The sequence below is a fragment of the Chinchilla lanigera genome, unplaced genomic scaffold (assembly GCF_000276665.1).
Source record: "Chinchilla lanigera isolate Chin_1 unplaced genomic scaffold, ChiLan1.0 scaffold00047, whole genome shotgun sequence".
In the NCBI taxonomy this organism is placed as follows: Eukaryota; Metazoa; Chordata; class Mammalia; order Rodentia; family Chinchillidae; genus Chinchilla; species Chinchilla lanigera.
In genome coordinates, this window is record NW_004955448.1 from 14,234,459 (window position 1) to 14,259,269 (window position 24,811).

Sequence of the window (24,811 nt, forward strand, 5' to 3'; positions counted from 1 at the left end):
GGTGAATACTGATGAGTTCATCACTTCAATTGTGTTTTGCCTTCCTCAAGGTGAAAGTATCAATAAAGATAAATAATGTCCTTATCAAATGATGCTGTGAGGCTTCCCCAAGATATTACACTTAATCAAAGCATGTTGGTGATTAGTGGTGTTTGCACAGAAGAGATGCTCAAGTGTGTGCTCTCAGAACACACACTAAGCAGGTGCTTTCCACGGGTTCATCATCAAGCTCTGTCATGTTTTCAGTGTGGGGTTGCGGGACAGAGCCACATCACACTCGCTGGGTCTGCTGGGCCTCATGTTTGATTTACTGAAATTGAGGATGCAAGTAGTAACTCAGCATTTGTAAACAAAGGTCTCTGGGCTATTTTCATGGATAATAGACTTTGAAAACTTCTCTTTTAAATACTTAATTTAGTGAATAACCGAGGAATGGAATTTTTTTCTAGTGAATCAGAATTGTTCAGTGAAAAGAAATCCATAAGTCATGCATTTTGAGGTCCATACCTGTGGATGCAACTTCCTCTTTTCCCCACTCACGTGGAAGGAAGAACGTCTCTTAAGAAATATGTGAAAAAAATCCTTGTTTTGAAGCTACCCTTTCTACAACCTTTTCGCTGCTTGCTCTTGCCTCAGGCAGCAAACTCTGTTCAGACACAGAATATCTACCCTCTGAGAGCTTTTTCTATTAAAATACAGCAGAGATAAAGTGATACCAAAAATAGCTTGCCTTTTACATTTGTTATTTTTATTATTCTTTTAATTAAATAGTGCATGGTTGTAATACAGGCTATTGCTGTTTCCTTCTGGAAATTGGTACATTTATATAACACATTTTCGTCATTTCCAGTCTCTAACTTGGCTCCCCCTTCCTTCCCCACCCGTGATCTCCTTTTCTATCCCTAAGATTCTAGCTCCTAGTAATAAAAAAAGGAATTAGATCCTTAATATAAAATGTTACGCCTTTCATTTCTAAGAATAAAATAAATGTTTGGTCTCAAAGAAAAAAAAACTGTGGTTACACATTGTTAGATAAATAATTTCGTATATTTGGGGAGCTGATTTCTGATGTTCTCATGAAATCGAATCAAGACTGACCTCAGGCAAATGAAATTTGAAAGTTTTCTGAGAATGTGGAGGGGATTTGATTCTGTCTAGGAAAAGAAAAGTATAAAGAAGTGTTAGAGGGCATGTAATATAAATGGTGATGAGTTTAAAAAGGAGTATCTGCTGGTCCTGAAGAGATCTGCTGCTTCTTCATGGAATATTTTTCCCATAACTAACAGTCTTTTGTCACCTTACAAACTCAAAGCAATCAATAAATTTGTGCAAAGTTTTAGGAATAGGGTTTTTTTTTTGTTTGTTTGCTTGCAAGTTTGTTCTTTTTATTTGACAGTATTGCAGTGCCATCCATTTCTAAGCCTCTTTTATAATCACCCATTTTCGGTGAAAAATTTACCTGAAATATTGAAATATGTCAGCTTTATTAACTGAGCTCTAACTCAGAAGCAGCCATCTCACAACACTGTTTCTCTGCTGCATGTACAGAACTTTGGCTTGAGATCTTTGGGTTTTATTAGGGCTCAATTTCCTGTTGTTTTTTAGAGAAATAAATAAAACAAGTGATAGCATTCCTGGTAATAATAGCAAATTTATACACACAATTTATACTATAAATTTAAATTGTAACTAAAAATTAAAATTTGTGGTTAGCAATAGTTGTGTGTAAATACTATTGTTTGCAGGTTTGTATCAGATGTTCTTTTGTATACCTAACCTTACGTACTTTATGCAGACAAATCATGTATATTATGTATGCTCTCTCTATATTGATTGAACTGTAGACTTTTTAAAGCACAGTAATGCATATTGTTTAAATTAATTATTATAAAGCATAAGTTCTCTAAGTAGATCAAGAGAGTTGCTGCCAGTAAGTAGCTAGTGCACTAATATATAATTTTAATTCCAAATTCAGTATTTTGTTTAATTTTACTACTTTTCCTCTCTATGTCAGAGAATTGTTAGTTATTTATTTGGAGTTTTTGGCACTGGAAACGTGTATGAACTTTTATCTTTTAACCAATATTTATTTTCGTGAAGAGCATTTTCTTTTGGTGAATAAATACATAGATCAATTGAAAAAATGATATGAAGAACTAGTTCCCTTTTCTATATGGCTAAGGATCTATTTTAAATTTTTTGTCTATTGGGTACATAGGTGTGGTTTTAGAAATTTAAAAAATATTATTGCTAGTTCTCATTTCCTAAATTCTCTAATTTTCTCAAATTGGATCATCAAGGAAAATTAAGTCTAAACTATGTGTTAATGAATTTTCAATATCTTTGCAGGCTAATGAAATATAATGCTAATTTTCCTAGAATAATTATTACATTACCTAACATATTACTCAGAAAAAAATTCTCAAATTGCATTTTTAATTGTGCAATTTTTTTAAGTATTTAAGTTATGTAACATAATTTCCAAACTATCTTAAATTGTCAGTACAAATTGCATAATTGGAAATGATAATTTTACATAGAAATATGAAACTAAAACAACTGAATATTTAAAGCATCTATTTTCTTTATGTATTACTCAAAATGTTTAAAAATTTTTAGAATTGAGCAATTAATTTGGAGGAATATCAAGAAATAAGTTTTTGATTGAAAATATTTTAATATTACCGTATGAAATGACAAATATCCCATCATCCAGTATCAGTAATTGCATACATATTCAGGGATCATTAACATAACAAATCTGAGTAGATGATACAGCTTTTGTAAGAGTAAATAATAGTAAAATAAAAATGTATAGCCCTGAGGGCAAAATGCCGCAATCTATGTTAACCTATTTTCTACTTCATACAGATCCCATTTTTTTGCCTATATTTCTCCAAATTCTGTGCTGTAGAGGGTAGGTGGTCTTCCTTTTTTCAGAGCCCTTTCTCATTAAATTGACATGCAATGCATTTTATATTTTTATTTATGTTGTAGAATAATACTAATTATAGATTATAGGTTATATTGTTTTCCATGAGTGTGTGTTTAGGTGTGGTTGGAGAATACATTGGAATAATTAGATGTGACCTTTTTCAGTCTATGGAAACCCAAAAGGCCCTAAAATTCAGATTCCTAAAATCCGGATGAATCAGGGTATTTGTTACAGCCACCTTGGAATGAGATGCATTCTATCTGATGCATATGACATTCACACTGACTGTTGTGATGTCACCATTTTTAGTTCTCTCTCCTACTGGAAGATTCTTCTCTATACTTTTAATAGTGTTCCTTTAACTTTCTCACTTTGAAATATCAGTTTCTCTTTCTACCCTTAAGGGATCCTATCTTCATAAATTTAAGAAACAACCTATTGCTTACATTTTCAATTTTTTTATTCCCAGCCTATATCTCATTCATGAATTTTTGCTTTGTAGTAAAAAACTATTTGACCCATTCAGTGTTAGAAGCTAATGGGATTTGCTGTTTTATCCTACACATATAACATGCATTGATCATCCCCCAACACCCTGCTACTCCGATTTCCACTCCCTTCCTCCAGGGCTCTTTCAATTCCATGATGATTTCCGTTTTACTTTCAGGTTGACTTTCTTTCAAAATTTAGTTTCTCCATATAAAAGAGAACAGGTGAGAACTGTCTTTCTGTGCCAGGCTTATTTTTAACATGTTACCTCCAACTCTATTAATTTCTGGGCAAATGATAGGATTTCATTCTTTTTGGCTGGATACTGTTCCACTGTGCATATATATCACACTTACTTTATCCATTCATCTATTCTTGAGTGCCTACTCTGATTCAATTTTAGTTAAATAGTGTCAGAGCAAATATGATAAACATGGTCATGTAGGTATCCCTTTCTTTCTTTCTTTCTTTCTTTTGGTACCAGGAATCAAACTCAGGACCTTGTGCTTGCCAGGCAGGCGTTGCACTGCTTAGCAATATCCCTGGACCCCAGATATCTCTTTGGTAAGCTAACTTCATTTCCTTAGTATGTATTCCTGGAAGTATAATAGCTGGATTACATGGTAGCTTCATTTTTAATTTTCTAACAAAAATCTGTATTATTTTCCACAATGGTTGTACAAATTTACATTCTGACCAACAATGCATAAGGGCTCCTGTTTTCTCTATATGCTCATCAATTTTGTTATTTTTGTGATAACCATTCTAGCTTTGGGTAGAATACGGTAATGCCAGCCAAAATTTACCTCCAGACCCTCTGAGCCAGTGGTTTTGTGGGAGTGGGCAGCCTTCCTTGAGACTCAGCACATCTCTGTGGACGTGGGAGCCGTAGAATCTCAATAGTCTTTCTCTCCTCTGGAATAGGGATGGCAGTAACTGCACACACAATTGCCTTCCATCTCGACACACACACACACAGGAGTGATGACAGCTCTAGTCTTGGAGGGCAGGTGCCCTACTCACTAGGTCTGAAGATGACACTCTCTCCTCATTCCTGCATTGTGAAGCACGCCCCCCTCAGTGTACGTCTGTCCGTAGTGAGTCTGGGTCAAAGTTACCCCACTGAGCCAACTCCGTCTTGTGAAGTAGCGATGGACTGAGACAGTATAGCATAACGTTCTTGGGACCCGAGGAATATGGGTAGGGACAGGCTCCTGACAACTAGAGCAGTCTAAATTTAAACAATAATTCTTTCACCGACATGGCTCCTGGTCACAGAGTCCTGAGGGCTCATTGGGAAATGAGGTTTCTTCTGTTTCCAAAGACAAACTAGAGTTCAGGCCTCATGCCTTTAGGCTGCCAGCCCACAGGGGCCACACAACACCTCAAAAGCTGACTTCTGAACCTGCACTGAGAAAGCCGTCTGGGACTCTTACTCCCGGATGTATCCACAGAGACGAGAGGCTTTATTCCCCAGGATGGGTGGCAGGTGATAGGATGTTTTAGTTTCCTTACGATGCTGCTGCCCCATGTCTACGTTTCTGTTTGTCTGCTGTTGACTACACTGTTGTGCCTGGTTACTCCGATCAACGTGGCGCTAAACGCTGCTCCTTTGGCTGTTTTTCCTGTTTTTCTTTTTTGGCGGGAGGTAGATCTGTGCTGAGGGCCTCTATTCAGGCACCTTGCAGTGAACGTCGAATGTCCACCTCTATTTCTACTTCACCCCTCGCACTTGGATGTCTCATGTAACACTGAATTGTAAAATGTAAATTGATCCTGCTGTACCACTAAGTCTTGGGGACGCAGTGGTTTGTGACGGGGGAGGGAGGAAGAGTTAGTTATCTCAGTGAAGATCCTGCAGGGGTCGCTGCTGTTTATAGTTGTGATTGTTGACTGAGGTTTGTGATCGGATGATCTTCGTTTGTTGGGACTTGTATTGCTCTTGAGCTTACTTGTGGCAATTAGGTGGTTAGAATGATGCCAAGGGTTACATGGAGGATGAGAAGCTCAGAAGCCCTCCGTCGGTGACAACTCCGGTTTACAATTGTTGGAGACAAATGCTGCCCAGCTTATTTTTAACTGCTTTTAAGTTTGGACAGTTTTAAAGCAGTATTAAATTCACAGAAATTGAATGCAAAAGTGAGAGCATTCTCATGCACACTCTGTCCCTACATATACACACTATCAGTCACCAACAGTGTTCAAACTCAGAGTGGCACACTCACGTGCATTATCACCCAAAGTCAAGATTCACTTTCGGGTTGACGTTTAGGGTTGTACATTCTACTGGTTTTGAAAAATGCTTGTTTTCACGATCCCACATTTCACATCTAAGTGTCACAGATTTCTATATCTTTCTGTCCTCTAATAGTACGAAGAATCTGAAGGTTTAGTACCACCTTAACCAGGCATCTCTGGTAACTGGAATAGATTCAACTAATCTGACTTGAACCCATCAATCTGTGATCCACAAAGCAGCCAGAGAGGTTTTATCTTTTAGTTGATTCGCAGTTGTTTCTTATGTCATTCCTTCTCTTTTTCCTCTTGGGAATCCCTACTTACTTTACTGCCCTTGTTACATGCAGTAATCATAGCATCTGTGCACCCACCTCAGGGTCTATACATGTATTGTAGCCTTTACCTACAGATTTTTTTCTTCTATTTTTAGTAAGTATAATCTTTAATGTTATTCAGGTTTCCCTAAATTTTAACTTTAAAAGTGGAGAATCGATGATAATGTATTTCCATTTAGTCCATGAGTGTACTATTTCCTTTGCATTATTGTCACTGTTGTGTTGTATATATGCCTCTATCTTCACATTTGTTTACTAGAATTTAGCACCCAAGAAATAAAAATATGTATTTGCTTTTTAAAGGACCTATCTATAGTACTTGAACACAGTATGCATTTAGAATACTTCAAAATACATACTTTGAAATTACTTATTCAAAATAAGTAATTCTGAATAAATGTTCCGTGAATGACTTGCTGATCTAAATCACAAGATTATTTTATTAAAACTGAGAAATTGAGACAATTTTTTTCTGGAGAAGAAAATGAGCAAGACACTAAAATTTAAAAAAAGAATGGGTACAAGTTTTGAGTGTTTAATTCACAGAAGACATAGAAAAACCGATAACCAAATAATGAATATCAACATTAGCCACCTAATAATACAGATTTTAAACATGATTTGATATCAATCAAACTACTCAGGACACTTAGAAATAAAAAATTAATACCAAATATTAGAAAGAATTTTTTTTTAATTTTAAAGAAAAGAAGAATAAACAATGGTATAAAATTTCAAAATAAGATTGTAGGAGAGTAACAACGGTTAGTACATTGCACATTGTTATCTTCAAAGTAGTTGCTCATATTACAAGATATAGGCATGAAATATTGATCAAGCAATGTAGGCATGAACCTTTACTTAGTAAGAATTTTAGCAATTTAAATTCTCATATAGAGTTGTAAGGCATGTAAACATTGTATAATCATTTGGGAAACTTTTGTGTTTTTTTAGAAGGTTAAACATATGCACAGCTTTTTCTCTCATAAAAATTAATATAAATGCAACACAAGTCCACAGCTCCATACAAAACATTTGTACACAAATACTCATGACATTTTCTTCGTAATTAACATAAATTAGAAAAAAATTTGTCATTAGATGGCTATGCAAACATAAACTATATACATATAATGTAGATATATTCATCAAACAAAAACTAATGCATGAGAGCCATGGCTGTACCTCAAAATCCCCACTTTGAGCAAAAGAAACCACACGCAAAAGGAAGCATATCTCTTCCAAAAGGAAATTCTAAAACAGGAAAATCAAATGTGCCCTGAGAGAAACACATTCTGATTACCTGGGACCAAAAACAAAATAGACTTTCTGCAAGGAATTCACTGGGATATTTCATAGCGATGAAGGTGTTGTGACTTTGGTGATCAATTACAATGAAAAATCTCTGCATTTATCAAATGCTGCAATCCATATACAAAGATAGTGCATTTCATCACGTGTTCATCACACATGTAATTTAGAAAGTAAAAAATATGTACACATATATATTTACTATATAAAATTTTAATGTAATTTTAATAAAACATCTTTATTTTAGAGATACACTCTATTGCATTTTATTGATAAATTTCACCAAATTTTATAAATATAACAGAAGATTTAAAATGATCATTACAAAGAACAATGAATACCTAATAAGACATCAACCTTTGATCTGGTGGCATATTTCACATACTTCCTTACTGGGGCAGTGTAATCCTCAAGGTTATCTCCTTGTTCACCCATCAAACACTCATTCATGTTCAGGTCTAAGCAAAGCCATTCACTTCCCTTTAATATACGTACAGGTATTCTCTGTGGGACTTGATTCATGACCTCAAAGATATATGTACAAGCAACTCAGTCTTTTGGAATAGCTATTTTATTACCAATGTTTTGGAAAATATCCTACATATATTATACATGTTTATATCTCAATTCTCAGAAATTTTTGCTTTTAAGAATAGTAACACATTTTAAAAATGAATTATTCTTATAAGGTTATCTGCTCCTGAAAATACTTTTTGCTCAATTTTTTGCTCAATAAACATTTTGAGCAGCATCGTGAGTGAACCACAGATTCAAACTGAACTGCAAATATTTAAGTAAAATAAACTGGCAAGAATTGTCAGTGACTGTTTCCTAGGATCTCACAATCGCAATTGTGTGGCACTTCACAAAATTATATTTAAAATGAGTGTTTTGTCTATTTGATAAGTAATAGGCATCTATAATTCCACAAATATCAGTTCAGGATGTATTTTGAGGTACATCTTTCACTAAACAGTATAGCCAAAGAAATCAATGGAAAACGTAGATCAGACTCTTTAAATTCAGGTAACACATATTCCTTCAGGAAATTATATGAAAAATTCAAACATAAAATCCCCTCCCTTCCTTACTTCCAATTTTTCATGTTTTTATTAATGTGTCCAGTCTTAAAGATCACCAGATAGATCGCTGACCTCTTTAAAACCTCTAAAACAGCACCCTTTTGCCTGGGGTTCATACACAAACCTAGCTGTGCAAAGGATCACTTTAGGGAGTTTTGTTTAAACTTTTGTTTTGTTTTGTTTTGTTTATAGGTCGCAAAATTGAAGCTATTAGTGGTAAAGCGTGGAGGCGAGACTTACTTCTTCCTGGGATGGTACCGTTCCCCGCTGCGCTCTGGTGCGACCGTCTCAGCACCGCGCTAGGGAGGAGCGGAACCCGGAAAATGTGAACTCACGGGGAAGGTCTTGTGCTGCCTCCTCAGTCTCTCTCCGCCTTTGATTTCACACCACGCACCTCTTTTTCCTGCTCTCTCACTTTAAAGCCTTCTCAGTACAACTGTTTCTCTTCTCGTGAAAAAATTATTATCGTATTTTACTTCTCCAGAAATGATCTCCTTCAGGAAGATTTCCTTGCCTTTTGAAACTGTGCTAAGAATAAATTTGATCTGCTATGTACATAGCTACGTGTGGAACAAAATCCTCATGCCTGGCACCTAAACCTTGTCCACGTGCTTCCAGAAAATTATTCTTCAAGACAGTGAATGTCCTACCCCTTAGTGCAGGAGGAAAGTGACCTGCGATTTCAATTTTTCTCATGCACGTAGGAGCCATTCATTAGCTAAATCTCAATTGTGTTCCAAAAATTTGAATGGAACGGACCTGTATTGTGCCCCAATGTCCCAGCTGCTTACAGCGGAAGAAATTTAATCAAAGAAAGAAAAGAGACTGAAGTTTGCCAAACTAACCCACTGTAGTGGGTTCCAAGGAGGAACAGACAAAATCAACAAAATAAACATTTTGTTGAAAGTTTGCCACTTGAAGGGTCTAAATGGAGTGTAGGACACAGCAAGGGGAGAGCACCAGTCTGCTTTCTTTTCTCCCCACGGTGCTTTCCCTCTGGCAGACAGCAAGATTTCTACTCGTGGAAACGTCCCAACCGCGCTCTGATGGAGGGAACGGGGAGAGTCTGGTCATCCCCGTGCACGTTACCGGGGAAAGCTCTGCGCAGGACACAGAGCGGGAACCCAGAAATGTAAAAGGGGAAAAAAGAAAAAGAAAGAAGGGAAAGGAAAGGAGAAACCAATTAAAAGGAAAGAAAGAAAGACTCAGTGTCAGGCAGGTTAGCTGAAGCCGATGAAACAGATATCACGGCGGTGAGCACAGAGGACTGAGGGAAAACTTTCTTTCTCAGTCATAGCTGTCTGAGTTATAGCACAGAAGCCCTTAGTATTAAGGTTTATTACTGTCTGGATACTGTGTTTCACACTTGCGATCCCAACACTTTTGGAAGCTGGAGCAGGAGAATCACAAATTTCAGGGCAATGTAGCAACCCTGTCTCAAAATTTAGAAATATAAATAAATAAGAAGGGCTAAGAATATAGCTCAGTGTGAAGTTTACATTCCAGTAGTGAAAAATGAGAGAGAGAGAGAGAGAGGTTTTTTGTAAGAGCTAGTGTAATAGTGAAGTTAAATCAGAGAGCATATCATTTAAGCTACTAAGAATTACCTGCATTGTTTGAACACTTGAAAACACACATGGGACCTATAGAAAAGCAAGACATTGGAGTTCTTTTGAGACAAATGTACAAACAATGAGGGATATTTTCTAGAAATGCAACATAACTACGACAGTCTTCTATTCACGTGGGAGGAAAACACAAAACTAATTAAAATGCAAAGTGAAGAATCTATAATAGAGCAGTAAATCCCTCTGGGGACACAGTTGGGAAGCTCTCTTCCTACACGGAGAACACAGACTTTCTGTTGGCTAGAACACGCTCTTAAATTCCACCCTGCACAAAGCTAGTGTTTTGCGGGTCACTCAAAGTCCATTCTTCAGCCCCTCGCTCAATGATAGTTTCATACAGAGAGACAAAACGATGATCAGAAACAGTCAGACGCATGACACTTTTTACTAATTCTATTTTCTAGTTGTCAATTTACATTGAAAAACATGCCTTAGGACTAACATAGGCTGTTAATCATGCTTTAGGGTCAACAAAAGTGGACATGCCCATGGTCCTAAATCAGTGCTCCTAAAGGGACAGTGCATGTATAATCACTTTTGGACATGCTAAAATGAGGGTTTGATTAAATCGGTCTACAGGAGAATTGAGATTCTGTTTTCCAAAGAGCTGACAGTGATGCTGCTTGTCTTACAGCCACACCGAAGCTCTGGACATGTGCCGTGTTTGCAGTGAGCGTGTGTACGTGACTCTGGGAGGGCTGGAGCCGTATCAAAGAATAAAGTTTGTTAAAAGCAAAGCACTGTTAGTTTGCACTTTTGACTTCTGGATTTTATTAAAGCGTCAGAGTATTTCTGAGTTTCAGGTAAATGTATAACTGATGAGAAAGACAAATACAATGTCCACGCTAAGCCATTTCCAATACTGTTTGTGGGGACTGCTACTTCCACATAAGATTTGCTTTTGTCCCAACCATGGCACCAATGGTCTGAAATGGAAAACTCACATTTAATGACATATCTTAAGGAGCAACATAAAGGGAGTGTTTAGTGTTCAGCGACAGGAAACTTTTTCATGCCTTTCTTTATCAAATCGTAGACCCCTCTTCACAGGCAAATCTAGTTCTGGGCTCTTTGGAGAAATGTTTGCTCAATAAGGACAAAAATCTTGTGGTACTGAGAAGAACAGTACATCTCCTGACACTTATGCAGGAGAGAATTTCAGATGCTTTGTCACAATCTGACCGTATAGTCTTGAGGTTTCCAAGCTCTAAGAAGTGTATACATTTCTTTGGTAATTGTCCAAGGAATTGTAACATTTTTTCTGGAAAAATTAAAACATTTTACAAGTTGAGTTTTTTTCTTAATAGGAAAGTCCAGTTCTGGCTTTTAATCTTACAGAGGAAGCATTGACTTCTGTGCAGTATTGAGTAATCTTTCTGATTTTAAGATAGAAGGAAATAAATACGTAGAGCACATCTGAAGAATTATAAGTGTCATGAAATTTTCTAAGCACTGTAATTTTAATAATTAACTCATTTGGACATTATGTTCATTTATTTTGTCAATATTTTCATAACCATTTATTTTAAATATATCTTATAGATGACTGGTATTATACTTCATTTTTAATTAAGGAAATAAAATACAAGCATAAAAATCTTGAATTACTGTGGACTGAACTTGGATTCCTACTATTTGTTCTCAAATTTAAAAATTCTGTTTATATCTAAAGCTCCATGGAAGTCCCATGGCATCATAAGTTGGACTAATGGTTTAGAGTGAATGACAGGATGTATTCTATTTTGGTAATGGCTTGGTCTCCAGATCCTTTGTGATCTGTACACTGAGCTACTTTCCTGGCACATGCTCCAGGGATTACAATATACATAGTATCAGAACAACCTCAGATTGATGATAGCATCCATTCTATCCATACCTCTTGTGCTTTGGTGTTTTATTTTTAGCTTTTATTGGAACATGATTATATTACATAGTAATTACATTCCTTGTGTGGAGTTATTATACACAGATAACATATGTTAATGCCTTTTTCATACCCTTTTCCTCCTTCCCTCCTCCTCCCTATCTCTTGATCCCCTTTCTCATTTGAGAAAGATCTCTCTAATTCCTATTATCTACATTTTATTTTCTTTTTATAATTTAAGCTTGTATCTGAACTATGTCAATTAGCACTATGGTCTCAAGAATCACCAATTTTCCTACAAATGACTCAAGTTTATCTTTCTTTATGGCAGAGTAGTACTCCACTGTGTAAATACCATCTTTCCTTTGTCTATTCATCTGTTAATGGGGACATATAAGCTGCTCCCACAGATTAATTATTATGAGCTGTGCTACAATAAAGATGGATATGCATGTATCACTGTAATAAGATGTCTTTAACGCTTTCCAACAGATACCACGAAGAGGAACGGATGTGTCAGATGGCATTTCTAGTTTTACCTATTTGTTTTGAGGAATCCTTATGTGCTGTCCCTAGTGGCTCTGAGTCTGCCCTCTCCTAGTTTATACCAACAATACAGAAGGGTTGTTTTTCCCCCACCCATAACTGCAACCTCACCAGCATTTTATTATTTGTTCTTAATGTTAATCTTTTCCGGAGTACGGTGTAATCTCAGTGTTGTTTACATTTGCATTTCTCTAATGACTAGTGATACTGAGCACTTCTTCCTGTATTTACTAACAATATCTACTTCTTCTGTGAAGTGTCTATTCAATTTACTTGCTCATTTTTTATTGAGTCTTATCTTTGAGAATCTAATTTTTCTGAGTTCTTTATATATTCTAAAAATTAGTCTATTTTCTACAAAATAGCTAATAGGCTTTTCTCTTATTCTGTAGATTATTTTTTCACTTTCTTTTCTTTCTGCTGCGCATAAGCTTTTTATTTGTTATGATCCCATTTGTTGATTCTCAGTGAACGTGCTGTGCTTTGGTGATAACATTGAGGCATTCATGGATATTGAGTGCTAAAGTCTAAAACATCTCTGGAAGTTTCTACCACTTTGCACTGGTGCGCTGGGGACAGTTTCCAAGGTGTGCACCTTGCTGGGGACAGTTAAACCACTGCACAGTCTCTTGGGCACTGCAGTTCTCTTGCTACTATCAAATACTTTTCTTCTGTTTTACAATGATCTGGCTGGGTGTGAGTATCTTTTTGATTATTACCTGGGAGTTCTTTTAACTTCTTCAACTTACCCCTTAAAGATTTCATCAGTTTTTAGCCATAATTTCTGCAGATACATAGTCTCTTTTCATTTCCTTTTCCCTTATTCTGGAAAACTCAAGAAAGTGTTCAATTAATCTCATGATAATAATAGTCCAGAGAGCCCAGCTGCTATGATCTATTTACCTCCTTTCTATAGCTTCACATTCTTTGTCAGTGTAATTTCAAGTTTATTGATTTCTGGCTGTTCAAATCTACCATTTAGGCATTTCCCACCCCCGCTCCGGTATCGGGAAGCAAACTCACGATCTTGCGCTTGCCAGGCAGACGCTTTGCCGCTGAGCTAAATCCCCAGCCCCCTACTATTTAGGCATATTAATTGAACTTCATATTTCAGGTTATGAACTCTTCTCCTAGGATTTCCATTCTGATCCCTTCTTATAGTCTCTGTCTCTTTATTGATGTTTTGGATTGATGAGTTACTGTTCTCTCTTGCATTTAGTTCCTAACTTCGCTTCCCTTAGTTTTTTTCTTTTTTTTTTTAGCATATTCATCACAATTCTTGGAAATTTTTGTCTGTTAAAGATAGTTGCTATTTGTTGTGAAATTTTTAATATGAGTCATGTTTTGTTGTTCACATGCTTAATACTTTTTTAATTGAAAACTCTTCTTCTTAGATAATACTCTGTGACATTCCTGCATTCTATCCCTCTCTTCCATATACTTGTAGGTGACTGTTATTTTGGCTTGTCTTTCTTTGTGTAGAGACTTACCTGGACTGCACCTGTAGAGTCAGTCCCCTTCACAGTCTTAAACCATTTCTGCTTCTGCTCAGACATTTTTAAGTGTTTGGATTTATTCTTAGGCCTGTTATTTTAGCAGTTATTTTTGTGTCATTATACTATAATGATATCCCAATACAGTTCAGAGTGTATAAGTTACACACATCTGCACTCTTACACAATGAATTCCTTCATATTCATTGGATAATGGTTCAAAGTTCAGACAGTTTACAGTTCTCTCTTTGTTTCCTTTTGGTGTAGACAAAATATGACCTTTACTCAGGGATGACTGGGGAATATGAGCTTTGTACGTGCTCACGTCCTGTGCAGCCAGCCTGGATTTTAGCAATACTTTGTTGACATGATGCCTTGGGTCTCTCTTAAATTTCAAGCTCCTTTGAAATTTTCTTGCTGGCTACTGACAGTGTCATGACCTCAGATGGGCTAGAGTCAGGCTTTCTTTCACTTCAGTAGCTTAAATTAGTTATTTTCATCAACACTTCTGTACATGGACTGTGCATGATTTGCTCCAAAGAAAGTCAATCTGTTTATTCGGGGAACAAAGTGTTGTTCTCTGAGGTCTGCGCTGTCTTATGCTCTTGGGGAGAATTCCATTGCCAAGTGTGAAAGACAAGAGCAGACATGGATCAGTTCTGGATTAATATGCCACCACCACTCACCATTCTAGAGTGCAGGCCTCTTGATTCACTGTGCCTTCCATCAATATCCAAAATTTTTCAACTGTTGTTTTTACACATTTGTCAAACTTGATCGCTGCTTTTTATTTGACAGAATTGGTCAAGTTTTCCAATTTCCAGCAGTAGTCCTGCTGATCATCTTTTATTATTACTCAATTAACAGATCAGAGTGGCACAATCAAATCTGACATATGATGCCTTTAAAATCCAAATAGATCCATTAAGTGAGATTCTATGAGGCTTTATAGTGGTAGGAAAGACAGAGTTGTAGACTTCATTCAAAAACATTCCTCCCTCGGGGTTGTGTATCCCCAAGTGGCTCAGGCTACTGAACCCTTAAATACTTCAGCAAGTTGGTGAATGACTCAATCTGGTGCTGGTGTGGTGGTGAAATCTTTTCATTCTCTGACCAATACATCTCATGAAGCGTCATGCATTTGAATCAACCTATAACATAATTGATTTGCACATTATTCTGTTGTATGTCGAAGTAATAGAAATCTTTAAATCTGTTTCATGATATGAATTAAAATAATCAACATGGCTCTCAGGCAACACAGAGAAGGTATTCTGTTCCTTCTGCTAGGTAAAAGTGAGTGGCTTCTTGTAAATTGTGCATAATGGTGTAAAAATGTCTCTGTGAGCTCAGTAGTTGTGCATCAGACAGAAGGTACTGTACTGACTTGCTCTGGGAATAATTCCACATCTGGAACAAGGAAGACAGCTGGAGTCATTATCTGGTTAGTTTTCCAGTAATACACAATTATTTTCCAATGTCCATGTACCTCCTGGAAAGTGCAAGGGAGTGAAATGGATATGTGATAGAAATAACTACTGTACTTTAAATATTTTCTGTGGTGGAGCTTACCTCAGCAGTTTCAACAGTTATTTAATAAAGCATTTGCTTTGCTCTCTGGTAAGGAAAAACAGTTCTTTTAGTTGGCCCTTTCTTCCACTGCAGGCCTCAGGTCAGACATTAACTAATTAATGGAGAGACTCTGGAGTTTTTCACATATTACTATTTTAGTTAGTCATTCAGGATGCTAGGGGGTCAACACAGGTCTTATTTAAATAGATTAAAATCAAAATTGTTTTTATCTTCACAAAATTTCACTGTTGTGGAGCTAAGTGTTGTCTCCTATACCCTGGACTTTTTCATTTTCTATTGTGTAGTAGCCCTACAGTAAATATTTGTGACAGTGTTACAGTCATTTTTACCTGGACCATGCTATTTCTTCAGTCAAGGAACTATCAGCTTGTGTGTTGGTCAAAATATTTATGCTGCTGATGAAAAGCAATGAATTTCATTTTGACTCAATTCATAATCTCATCAAATACACCTAATGCTTGGAAAGCTGCCCAGCTATTCTCCAGAAACATAATAATTAGATCTTGCCAGATGCCTCTGAGGTCAACGCCTTTGGAAGTGACTCTTCATCACTCCTGTCCATTACAGAAATTGTGTGCAGGGCATTTCTCATGATTAAGTGTAACACCTAAGCCTATGACACCTGGTGATACCAACAGGAACACTGAGTTGAGAAAGTATCATTAGTGGTGTTTCCCTGCAGCGCTCCTGGACTGCAGCTTCAGTTCTCACAGAGCTTTGTGACGATGCTGATGTTCCAGTCAATAGTAGGAACCTGCACAGATGGATACACATTTCTACAAGCGTCTTTTTTTTTTCGTTTGTTTGGTTTTTTGTTTTTTTTTTCCGGTACCAGGAATTGAACTCACGACCTTGCACTTGCCAGGCAGGCGCTGTGCCACTGAGCTACATCCCCAGCTCCTGGATACACATTTCTAAAGATGACTCTGGTGTCTGTTTAAGGAAGAAGATCATTTCAAGGTCAAATATGTGTAGTTACATTTCTTAGAAATCAAAAGAGTAGGCACAAAAGCAATTTCAATCAAATGTATATTTAAACAATCAGTTTTTCAAATTTTTATCACCGATGAATAAATTCTATTGAAAAAGTTAGGCCCTATCTTCATTAGCAAAGAAATGTTATTTTATTTTTAAATTTTGTTGTCTTTTTTCTGTAATTTCAGTATAGTTCAGTTTATTTATCTGTTACGAGGTAAATCTTTCATTTTCCATTTCATATAAATACAGTTTTAATTTATTTCTTAAATATCCACCTTTTTTTTTTTTTTTTTGGTTTTTCTCCGGTACCGGGAACCGAACTCATGACCTTGTTAATTTATTTGTTGATAGATTATAGCTTTATGATTTCCTTGAACCTGACTTTTGTCTTTATCATTGCAGTAAACATGTAAGAGTAAAACCTACCCCTACAGCAGTGAGAGTCTACATGCATGCACTGAGTATCACTGTCGAAAATAAATGATGTTACAAACTACACCACTGGTGTGTAATAATACGTACCTGTACTGCTTAAGAGTGCAGATAACGTTCTGCTTTCTCTTTTGTCACGAATCCATTGGTGTTAACACAGACAGCGACTGAAGCAGGAACTGATTTTCCTTTCCAGGGATTTATGACAAATTTATGATCTCCTTAACTCAGATTGTTTCTAGAGATAAGAACATGTGTTTGTCCTTATGAGAGAATAAATGTATTTTATGTGAAAACATACATATCTAATATTCTCAAATATCAGTCTTTAGTAGTAAGTTACTTCCATTACCAATCTTGAACCACAGATGACTGAGTGTATGTAGATTTTTATCTATGCAGTCCAAGAACTATTTGCCCAATAAATACGGAAAGAAGCTCTCCTAAATTTATACTCATATACTCATAAATAAAAATAATTTATAGTATAATTGGCATTTTTATTTCTATTTCATCAACTTGGCATATTTTTTCCACGTGAAAACCCTCTGGCTGGAGTCAAACCGTTACATTTCATGTTGAGTAATTTTTTTCGTAGTGGAAGACCAGCGTTTTATGTTCTGATTCACCATGGCAGTCAAAAGTCTGCTTTAATTCAGTTATTTCTTTATGGTTAATCTCCACTTTCTCTCTTGCTACTTTAACAGAGGCACAGCACTTTGTTTTTGCCATTTCGCAGTGTGACTATGTTGAAAAATATGGTGAAGTTTGATATGAAAAGTTTTATTACAGTAAAAATCATTGCTATTCAGTGTGCTGGCGCAGACCTTCACAGGGATGCCGGCCGTGTACACCTAGGTCATTGCTGCTACTTCCTTCAAGGTGTGTGCTTGTGTTCAGACAGTAAAAGAAGAAAAAAAGAACTATGAGAGGCCAATCTGTGAACATTTTTCCCTCTTCTGATGCTAAACTCCATATTTGGAGTTTAAATATGTGTGTATACAACCCCACCCCAAAAAGCTAATAAGGCTGCCCTGCAAATAAAAGTATATAAATTGAGTAAAATCTAATGAGGGTGGATTTAAAACAAGAGAATAAATAATATTTTTGTTTTTAAGTTCTATTTAAGTCAACACCGAGCATGGTGATTTTGATTATTCTTGTATGACTCAGGGACTAATACAGAAGGCATAAAGAGTCTCCTAGTTAGATATATAAAAGCATAGTCACCTAGTTGCTCACTGTTATACAACCGTGTTATTGGATGATCTTCTACTAGAAAGTGCAATTAGAAAGGTGTTAGTCAAATGTGTTTCTACTAGATAGTGCATATAAAGCCAGCTACTTGAGGCTTAATAGAAATGCCTGAGAAATTAAATTAGTTGCAATTATTAATGGTAAGACACATTATATCTCTCGTGATTTGCCTATTGATAGTGTAAATGTTTCTGTGTTGTGTAAATCAATAACCTCTACAACCTAGAAAACTGGACGCTGTCTTTGGTATGATTGAATGGACCAGTCATTACTAGCAGACAATAAGCTCTTTCTCGTATAAATAGTCATCATGCTGATCCATGTCTTTATCATTATGCTACTGTACTACACGATTTATTGATTTATTTTCCACAGAATAACCTGTAGACTTTAGTTTGGAATGGCCTAATATGTAGTAAGCAAACTTTTGTCTGTATTCTGCTATATTTTGTTTTATATTATGCAATTTGTGGTTTTAAAAATTTTAAATCTTGAAATTATTCTACAATGACCCATGAAAAACACTTTTAATAATTCAGAGGAAGTAGTACTAATTTTGCTTGAAAACGCAGTTTATCATCTTCCATACATTAAATCTAAGTGCAAGCATGAGTTTGGCTTTTCAAATTTAAAAATAAAAATTTAAATTCATTACTAACTTTACACAGTATAAAGAATTCTAATTTTTTTTACAATTGGAAAGGCCATGTTAATTAAATTTTCTTGAGTCAAAAGACACACACAGGATAATTTTTAGAAATACAAGTATTTAATGCCTAGAAATCTAAGGCCATATCTGAAATGAGATCTTTTCTGTAAATTCCATTGTATTTTAAAATCTTTTAAAAATAACCATTAAAGCAATTAAAATTGTCAAGTAAATATGTATATTTTATATGAAACATTTTGATAATGCAATTATGTCATAATTTCCTACACAAGTTTCCTCCCAAAAGAGTCCATTTTCATAACTTGGGAAAACAGAGGTTTTTTTTTATCTGTTATTGCAGTCTGGGGATCAAATACAGGGCCTTGAGCATGCTAAGAAAGAATTAAACTGAGCTACACCAAGCCAAACTCATTTTTGAGATTTATTTTTTAATTTTTTTCTTTAAGCAGAATAAAAAAAAAATCAAATAACACAACAAAGACAAAAACAAAACAACATAAAAACAATAAAAATGCTACAGGGCTTCAAAATAAAATGATAAGAATTAACAGTGGTTCTTATATTATATACTGTTATCTTCAATGAAGTTGCTCATATTGCCAGATATAAGAATATAAGATTGATCAAACCAATAAAAAGAATTAAAAAATGATATAAAAAACCCATTAGAAACAATACAGGGTTCATCAAACAAGATGATAGGAATTCAACAATGGTTGTTATAATGCATATTATTGTCTTCAATTAGTTGTTCAGACTACCAGATATAAGCATGCAAAATTGGCCAAAAAGTTTAAGCATGAACTATTCCTTTCAATAAACCAATAGACATCAGCAATACAACTATCCAAGATCTATCTATCTATCTATCTATCTATCTATCTATCTATCTATCTATCTATCTATCTATCTACCCTTCTTTCTTTCTTTTGCTCCTTTCTGTCATCACAGTTGTTCCTTCAATTTGAGAAACTTCTTTTCCTATAACAATACCTATTGTATCTTTTGGATTTTATGAACTCTTTCAGGCTCTTACACTATGGAGACAATATGATGTTTACACATGTGGGTCTGATTTATTTCACTTATGAGTATGATCTCTAGTTGCCTCCATTTACCCTTAAATGCCTCAAGTTTATCTTTTTTTATAGCTGAGTTAAATTCCCTTGTGTAAAAATACCTCATGGTTTTTATCCATTCTTCAGTTGATGGACATTTGGACTGTTTCCCAGATCTAGCTATTACAACATGGGTGCACATATATCGCTGTAGAACTATGTTTTGAATTCTTTGGGGAAAATACTGAAAAGGGGAATAGCTGGGTTAAGTGGAACCTCTAATCCTAATGTTTTAAGGAATCTCCACATTGTTTCACCAGTCTACACTCCCAACAGAAGTGGAGAAGGGTTTCTTTTTCCCCACAGTCCCTCCAGCATTTGTTATTGGTTGATTTCTTGATGATAGCCATTCTTTCTGTGGTGAGATGGAATCTCAGTGTTGCTTAATTTGCGTTTCTCAAATGACTAGTGATATCAAAATTTTTTTCATATTTATTTGCCATTTGTGTTTCTTCATCTGAGCACTTTGTGTTCATCTCAGATGCCCAATTTGGTTTGGGTGATTAAATTTTGGGGACTTGATTTTTTAAAATTCCTTATATGTTCTAGATAAAAGTTTTTTGTCTGAAGGGCAGTTGGCTAAAGTTTCTTCCTAATTTTTGAGTTTTCTTTTTACCATGTTGGCAATTTCTTTGATGTGCAAAAATTTTCCAATAAGATGAGATCCCAGGTGTTGATTTTTTGAAGTATTTCCCATGCAGTTTACTTTTTGTTCTTGAACTCTCTGCCTACTCACATGTCTTCAAGATGTCTACATACTTTCTCTTTCAGTAGATTTAGTGTTTCCATTTGAATATGTATATCTTTGATCCATCTTGACGTTTGTTTAGTATGCGGTGTTAGGCATGGGTCTACTTTTAGTCATCAGTATGTGGAGAGCTAGCTTTCCAGAACTATTTATTAAAGAGGCTATTTTTCTTGAAGTGAACATGTTTGGCCCCTTTGTCAAATATAAGGTGGCTGAGTGTGTTTGTACTTGTGTCTGCATCTTCTAATCTGTTCCGTTGATCCTCAGGTCTGTTCTTTTGCCAGTACCGTGCTTCTTTTATCACGATAGCTCTGTAGTATAAAATTTCAAGCCAGGGATTGTGACGCCTCCTGCCTTTCTTTTGTTTCCAAGGATTTTTTTTTTTTTGCTATTCTGGGTCTTTCTGGTTCCAAGTGAATTTTAGTAATGTATTCTCTAGATCTGTGAGGTATATTAATGGCATTTTAATTGAGATTGCATTGAACTTGTACAACAATTTTGGGACTATGGTCATTTTCACAATGTTGTTTCTTCCTATCCATGAGCAAGTGTTATGGCAAAACTTCGGGCTGTATTCTGCAAAAGACCAAAGAGAACAGACAAAGTTTTTAATTTAGACCAGTCACCTCTCATCCCAACTTGCAAGTCTGGGAAGTGGGCCTGGACCTGTCTTTGTTCCCAGGTTATGTACATTTTTGGTTTCCATGGTAACAGAAAGGAATGTTATAGCCCTGACCACATGTTGTTTTCCTTGTGCCATGTAACCGGGTCAGGCTCCAGTCATGAGCCCAACCACAATGATATATACTTTCTGTACTCTGTTTGATATGTCCCCCTTTAGATAACCATACATTTCCTTTATGGTTACAATGTTTACCTAGGGCCAGGAGATGGAACTGCCCAGGCAGGGTCACGGAAGGTTACCTAGGTCTAGGCACCCCCTTATCTTGGGGAGACATTCCTGGGCAGTGTTGATCTGGAGAATTAGCTCTTACGCTGTTCCAGGAGGCTTCCCAAGGCAACATGTAGGCTTTTACCAAAACTATTTTGTCTAAAATAATATGCTAAGATTCATTGCCCCCTACACAAGGACTATCTCTCCATTTTCTGAAATCCTCTTCGATCTCTTTTTCAGAGAACTATCATTTTCACTCTATAGATCTTTTACTTGCTTTGTTAGATTGATGCCTAAGTATTTCATTTTTTATATGATATTGTTAAAGTTGTGGTTTCCCTAATTTCTCTTTTAGTGTGTTTCTTGGTTGTATATAGGAATGCCATTTATTTTTGAGTGTTGCCTTTGTATTCAGCTACACTACTAAAGTTGGTTATTAAATCTATAAGCCTTTTGGTACAGTTTTTGGGGTCTTCTATGTAGTGTATCATGTCATCTGAGAAAAATAATTTCAATTCCTCCTTTCCCATCCTTATTCCTTTTATTCATATCTCTTGTCTAATTGCTCTGGCTAGTATTTCCAGAACTATATTGAATAGGAGTGGTGACAGTAGACATCTTTGTCTTGTTCTTGCTTTTAAAATGAAAGCTTTCAGTTTTTGTCCATTTAGTATGGTGCTTGCTGTTAGTTTGTCATAGATGGTTTCGATCAGATTGAGGTACAGACCATCTATTACTGGTTTCTGTAATTCTTAATTCATGAATGAGTTTTGGACATTTTCAAAAGCTTTTTCTGCATCTATTGAGATGATCATGTGAGTTTTATCTTTGGCGCTATTGATATGGTGAATTACATTAGTTGATTTGCATATATTGAACTATCTCTGCATTCTTGAGATGAATCACACTTATCTGAGGTCTTCTTGATGATTTGCTGCATCCTGTTTGCTAATATTTTACTGAGAATTTTTGCATCTATATTCATTAGGGAGATTGGCCTGTAGTTCTCTTTTTTGGTTGAGTCTTTCTCTGATTTTGGTGTCAGAGTAATACTTGCCTCAGGAAATGAGTTAGGGAGAATTTCTTCACTTTTGATTCACTAAAGTGTTTGAGAGGAGTTTGCATTAAATCTTCTGTAAATGTCTTGTACAATTCAGCTGTGAATCCATCACAACCTGGGCTTTTTTTTGTTGGTAAGTTTTTTACTACATTCTCAATTTCATTTGCTGATATTGAGTTATTCAGGATTTTTATTTCCTCTTGATTCAGCTTTGGTAATTCATACATGTGTAGGAATCTGCCCATTTTGTCTGTGTTTTCCGTTGTATGAGAATAAAGATTTTCAAAGCAGGTATAGACGATCTTCTGAATTTCTACAGGATCTGTACTGATTTGATTATTTTCATTCCTTACTGCAGGAGTAGAGATTTTTTTCTTTTTTTGATAAGGTTGGCTAGGGGTTTATCAATTTTATTTGTTCTTTCAAACAACCATATCTTTGATTGATTAATTCTTTATCTTTTTTTCTTATCTTTTTTTTAATCCTTTTATCTTTTTTCCATTACCTTAATTCCTGCTCTGATCTTTATAATTTCCTGCCTTCTTTGGGCTTTGGCCTTGAGTTGATCTTCTTTCTCTAGAAGCTTGAGGTTCAGCATAAGATTACTTATTTGTGCTTGTGCTGTTCTCCTAATGTGGAAATTCACTGATATAAATTTCCCTCTAAGGATAGTTTTTATTGGATCCCACAGGTTCCTGTAAGTTGTATCTACATTTTCAATGGATTGCAAATACTGTTTAACTTCTTCCTTAGTTTCATGTATGACCCATTGGTTGTTCAGGTGGGTCTTATCTAACTTACATGTGTTTATGGAGTTTTTGTGAATTCTTTTGTCATTAATTTCCAATTTCAGTGCACTATGATCTGATAGTATTCATAGGATAATTTCAGTTCCTTTGAATTTACTTAAGCGTATTCTGTGAGCTAATACATTGTCTATTTTAGAGAACATCCCATGTTCAGCTGAGAAGAATGTGTTTTCCTTTTTATTTAGTTTTTAGTTTTATTTTTTTCTCAGAATATGTGTCCTGATGTTGTTGGGTGGAGTACGCTGTACAGGCTACTAAATCTATTTGTTCACAACTTTGGATTAGTTCTGTTATTTCTTTGCTGATTTGTTTTCTAGTTGATCTATCTTTTTGCTGCAATGGAGTGTTAAAGTCCCCTGTTCTGATTATGTTACTGCTTATTTAATTTTTCACATATTAAAATTTTTCTTATATAGTTGGGTGCTCCTTTTTTGGTGCATAGATATACTTGATTGTTATGTCTTCCTCTTTAATTTTCCCCTTCCGAGTATGTAGTGACCATCTTTATTTCTTTTGATCATTCTTGATTTGAAGTTCACATTGTCTGAAATCAGAATAGCTACCCCTGTTTTTTTCTGGGTTCCTGTAGCATGGAGTATTGTTTTCCATCCTTTGATTTTCAGTCTATGAATTTCCTTTTGTATTAAACATGTTTCTTGTATACAGCACATTGTTGGATTTCGTTTCTTGATCCACTCTGCCAGGCTGCTTCTTTTGATTGGTGAATTGAGACCATTTACATCAACGGTTGTAACTGATATGTACAGGTTTACCTATGTCATGTTATTTTCCTGCTATTGGTTCCCTACCTTTACTCACTGTTTAATTGCTTGCTCTGCTTGATTACTTTCTATTGTCGTTCTTGAAATTTTGGTCATTTTTATCTCTTTCTAGAACATCTTTTAGTACTGTTTGTAGGGTTGAGTTGGCTGTCATGAATTTTTTCAGTTCTTCTTTATTGCGGAAATATTTTATTTCTCTATTAATTTTGAAGGATAGTTTTGCAGGGTACATTAATCTTGGCTGGAAGTTGTTTTCTATCAGGACCTGAAATACTTCACTCCAAGCTCTTCTTCACTTAATGATTTGTGTTGAGAAATATGCTGTGATTCTGATAGACTTTCTTTGACAGGGGATCTCCTTCTTTTTTCTAACAGCCTTCAATATTCTGTTCTTATGCTGAATTTCTGGGATCTTTATTATATGTCTTGGTGTAGATTTATTTTAGTTATGGCTAAAATTTCAGATGTGTGACCTCCAAATTCCTCTGTACAGATGTCTCCTGGGCTTGTGGGTGCAGTGGGCATCTGAGATTGCAGTTTGCTCCTTA

General features: G+C 35.6%; 1 long non-coding RNA gene across 1 annotated transcript; it reads left to right on the top strand.

The window, feature by feature from the left end:
* Positions 1–3,905: 3,905 nt before the first annotated feature.
* Positions 3,906–9,249, top strand: LOC106149523. The gene is made up of 3 exons (XR_001235769.1): positions 3,906–3,988; positions 8,583–8,732; positions 8,875–9,249. It is a non-coding gene; the product is annotated as an uncharacterized LOC106149523 (long non-coding RNA).
* The last annotated feature ends 15,562 nt before the right edge of the window (positions 9,250–24,811 follow it).